Here is a 4755-nt window from a genome sequence, read left to right as displayed (position 1 = left end):
CGACAGGCTGAGCGCCATGGGGCTCTTTAGCTTGGAAAAGCGCAGGCTCAGGGGCGATCTGATGGCCACCTATAAGTTTATCAGGGGTGACCACCAGGATCTGGAGGAACGTTTGTTCACCAGGGCGCCCCAGGGGATGACGAGGTTGAACAGTTATAAACTACTGCGAGACCGTTTCAGGCAAATAAGGAAGAATTTCTTTACTGTCCGAGCCCCTAAGGTCTGGAACAGCCTGCTATTGGAGGTGGTTCAGGCGCCTACATTGAACACCTTCAAGAGCAAATTGGATGCTTATCTAGCTGGGATCCTATGACCCCAGCTGACTTCCTGCCCTTCGGGCGGGGGGCTGGACTCGATGATCTTCCGAGGTCTCTTGCAGCCCGAATGTCTATGAAATCTGTGGAAAGACTTGTGAGAGAGTCTTACACTCCATATGGCTGATGCAAGGGCAAGATGGGTGCCAAGTAAATGCTCCAGAGTCATTGAGCAGAATAATGATCAGGCCAAAAGATAACTCTTTCCTTAGCCTGCCCTCCAAGATGATGCAGCCAGCTACAGCCAGCCTTGAGTCTGCTCCTGGCCTCGCTGATCCAAAGGAAATCAGATCCCAGGAACTTCCTATTACATAACGCAAGGTGGATCGTGCCTGAGTCCCAGTCACATTGACAATCCCATAACGTCATTGCTGTTAATACCCAGAGCAAATTCAGGGAAAACAGTTGCAACTTTTTATTTTCTGACCTAGATTCCTTTTTTAATAAATACCTCAGCATAAATAAAGAAAACAAGAAGCCATGGCAGCAGTAGTCTGGAGCTGCCAACATTACATTGCTGGAGAGATGGAACTAGCACAAGGAAAACATTTTCCAAGGGTTTTTTCTGAATAAAATTGGTTAATCTTGGGTTCAGACTTTCACTCACTCAGCAGGGTTGTCCCACAGTATTTACTTAAAATCATAGCAAAGTGCATTAAAACAATGTTAAAGCCGAGACACCAACCCACAAAGAAAATATAACCAAGGACACAGTGAGGTAAGGGTGCCGCATGCTCAAGTCAGATGTTTCCGTTGCTTTATCATCTGGTGCCCCCTTGTTGGCCAGTAGAAGAGATGCAGAAAAGCCCTTTACAATGGGACTGCAGTATGTTGCTGTTGTTCACCAGACATGCTTGTATCTGGGCCAGCTCTGATAGATCTTCCGCCTGATTTTCCCCTTGCACCAGCAAGAGAATGAGAGGAAAATGCCCTTGAGTCAGAACAGCGGTGTTTGACACTGGGGCAAAAGACACTGGTGCAAATGACGCTGCATGGCACAGGGCTGTGGAGAATGAGGACTCTGGAGTACTGTAATGTTGTAATGCCAATCTAAACAGAGGTGTAATACCTGAGCCAGCATTCCCGCTGCTGCATTAGTAGGAGTTGCTTACTTCACAGATGCACTGATAGCTCGATCGGTGCACTCAGGTGGAGCACAGAGATTGCACAGCTGATGTCACTGGGAAGTCAGAGTTTCTGACAGAAGGGTCTAGCCTGAGACCTGCAAGACTTCAGCAGTCTCCTGCAGGCAGCCAGACCCTGAAGAGTCACTGGAGCCAATGCAGAGTTTAGAAGAGCTCCTAGATATGCACTAGAGATGGTCACGCTATTGCTACTGAATTCTTTGTTTCCCTTGCTTATACAAAATACAGTCCTCAGCAATGGCTGCATTGAATAGTTTATTAACCTGAGAGAGGAATCCACTTTCTTTTACGGACTGTCTAAAGCTCAGACAGATGTTTCTTAATATTTGCCAAGTGTGATGATGTTATTGGCAGAGCACTTGGCCAGAAGCTGTCTGAAGCTGCTTGCAAATTCATCCCTCCCCACCGCCCTTCCATCCCAGTCATAGCCTATCTCTGAGCCTTTCTGCCATTTACCAGCACTGCCCTCAGAGCCACAGTGGAGTGGAGATGGGACTTCTGATGGGCCTGTCCATATATATTGAGCTGCCCGCAAGAAGATGGGGGGATTAAAAAAATAAACCCAGCAGCAGAAAGAGGTGATGAATTGGCTGGCTGCCTATGCCAATACAATGAATCAAACAGCTACAATGAATCAAAGCCTCTGGCCTGATTTCTAAGAGTGCCAGGCACCCTCTCCTCCCCTTGGTTGTATGCACCAACTTCTTCTGTGAGTATTCACAGGCACCTTGGCTTGATGTTAACGATGCAGGTATGGCAAAGGAGGGCCACCAGCTTTATTTATCTGCAGCTGCTCAGTACATTCACAGGTCAAGTGATAAGCAAAGTGGCTGGCATGGTGGGAGATGAGAAGCAAATCTGCCACCCGGCTTTGAGTGTGGGTTTGGTAAACAGTGTTGTCTAGGAGCCAGGACAAAGGGACTGGTACTTACTCGAGTACCTTGGGAATCTGTCCTCAGGGTAACAGAACTTAATGCGATGCTATAATTGTCTGGATTCCTCAGTGGTACCCAGTTGTAAATAGGAGATTCAGAGCTCGTTGTGTAGTTACCCCGTATCCTACTGCATGTCTGTGTGTTGGAACTGCGCCAGTCTGCATGGAGCCCACATTGTTTGGCATCTTCTTTCCTCCCCCAAGCCAAAGCTTACTCTGAACAAGGCAAGAGGAAAACAAACAGCATAAAGTCACAGCCTCCCTTCTGCATCCTGCACACAAATAGCCACATCTGGAAACGAAATACACACTTGGAAATTCTCCCGAGCTCCTCTGTCTGATTTCATATTTGGAAGAAGGAGCCTGTAGCACAATCAGGCCAATTGTGACACATGGGTATGTATTGTGGGCTCTTCCACTGGTGGGATGTTTTGAGAAGAAGCTAAGCAGCTCAGAGAGCAAAGGTTTTGTTTAATCTGTGCAACAAACTGTAATTTGGCACCACAGAACTGAAAAAAGAGATCGAACAGAAGTTGGGGGTTCACATGAGCACCACAGAATTGGCACATTTTAATGAAACTTTAATGAATTTCAAGGAATGTATTAGCTTGCATAAATAAACTAGCTGCGGAAGAATCCCACCCCAATGTCGTTGGGAAATGGAGTAGGATATAACAGGCTGAAAAGGCACACAATTTGGATTTCAAGTGCATTGGGGATTTAGCTCTGGGTTTTTGGATCAGCCAGTTAGAAAACAAAGGGACACTGGTAAAATTTTGAGGCAGCATTGTAACCCCGGAGCTCGGGAACCATTGTTACCAACTGGCACGATTTTATCATGAGTTTCACAAAACTTGCTGGGTTACTTACCACCCCAGCTCCTGGAGTTAGGGGATTACACGACATTCTCATCTTTCACTTGAAGACAAAGGGTTGGGTTTCTAGCTCTCTTGCTTGCAGAAATCAGCTTGAAAACATGACCTGAGTGTATCCTGAAGGGTCAGAAACCAGAAGGCAAATAAAAGCACTCCCAAATGTCTGTAGCTCATGCTTGTTAAGTGAACTTCCTGATGTTGGGGGGTCAGGGGAACCAACGCATGATTTCTGAATGCTTGGGGTCTGTGATATTGTTGGGTGTGTGGCTTGCACTTTCAGCTCATTTCCTCTTCCCCTGTCTTGAAGTAGCAGGGCAGAAGCGTGTTTGATTTTGACCTGTGGCAGATCTGTAGACAGAATAATTTCTGACACTTGAGGAGAGACTAACTAGCCTTCCATGTGCCAACATGAGAGACTGCAGAGGGCACAGACTGCATGGTGTAGTCAGGTACTCGCCACTCGCCACTACTACCGTCTGTGCGTGCAGACTCTGTGGGGGAGATGTATTTTAGAGAGCTCTGACAGTCAAATCTGCCTTTCACTGCTACATCTATCCCCCCTCTGGATTATGTTACCAGGTGAATGGTTACTGGAGTCATTGGTCTGCCACTGAGAAGTCGCACTCACTTGTATTTCCCATCCCTTGTATGTGTTGGTAAACAGTGTGCCTCAGATCATACACTTGTGTGTGGTACAAGCCACTATGATGTGTGGCATTTTAATAAGGCCACATCTGTGTTCTTGGAGAGCATGGGGAGGCTGTGGTGACACTGCTCACACCATTGCAAATGGCTAGCTTGCATAAATAGACTGAGCAGATCATAAGAATAGCAGTTCCAAGAGCCAGAGACTTACTTCCAAATCAGCAAATATGCATGGTCATCTTGAGGTCTTGCCTGCACTCTGCAGCCATGGGGAGGGTTGTGTGATGGAAACAGCCATGCCCATCTTGTTGCAACAGCCCAGGCTGACATTCATGCATCCTGACAGGATCTTAAGTGTTGGAAGAGAGAGCCAGAACTGGCAACAGGCAAATTTAGACCAGGATAGCATCAGTGTATCCTGTATATAGAGAGGGTTTGGTGGGCATGGTCACAATACCAGGCTCCGTGGAGTTGCAGAACCTGGGCTGGTCTGTCCATGATGAGTCACTTGCATTTGCTAATGCAATGCTCACTCTAGTAACAGCTCTCTGGATGTCTGAGAGCAGCCGCTTCAACTCTGGCCCATAACGGGGCCTCAGCTCCAATTCTGCGCCCAGGAGAATAAAAGCAGATGGGCGATTTGCAGGTGGAGAGGCCGTTGCTGCCACTCACATGGTTCTTCATAGTTGGTCGGGTCAGAAGGGACCTGAGCAGATCATCAAGTCTGATCCCCTGCCATGGCAGAAAAAAGTACTGGGTTCAAACAACCCCAGCAAGGTGATTGTCTAGCCTTGTCTTAAAGACCCCCAGGGTAGGAGCCAGCACCACTTCTCTTGGAAGTT

At 47.4% G+C, this 4755-nt stretch overlaps 1 protein-coding gene across 1 annotated transcript in view; it reads left to right on the top strand.

Annotated features, from left to right (window-relative positions):
- Nucleotides 1–4755, top strand: part of ANTXR1 (anthrax toxin receptor 1) — a 220366-nt gene that overhangs the window by 214774 nt on the left and 837 nt on the right. The gene's annotated exons all lie outside the window — the stretch shown is intronic.

This window comes from Gavialis gangeticus, unplaced genomic scaffold (assembly GCF_001723915.1).
Source record: "Gavialis gangeticus isolate Ggan-Ray unplaced genomic scaffold, GavGan_comp1, whole genome shotgun sequence".
In the NCBI taxonomy this organism is placed as follows: domain Eukaryota; kingdom Metazoa; phylum Chordata; order Crocodylia; family Gavialidae; genus Gavialis; species Gavialis gangeticus.
This window is presented reverse-complemented; position numbering and strand designations above follow the sequence as displayed.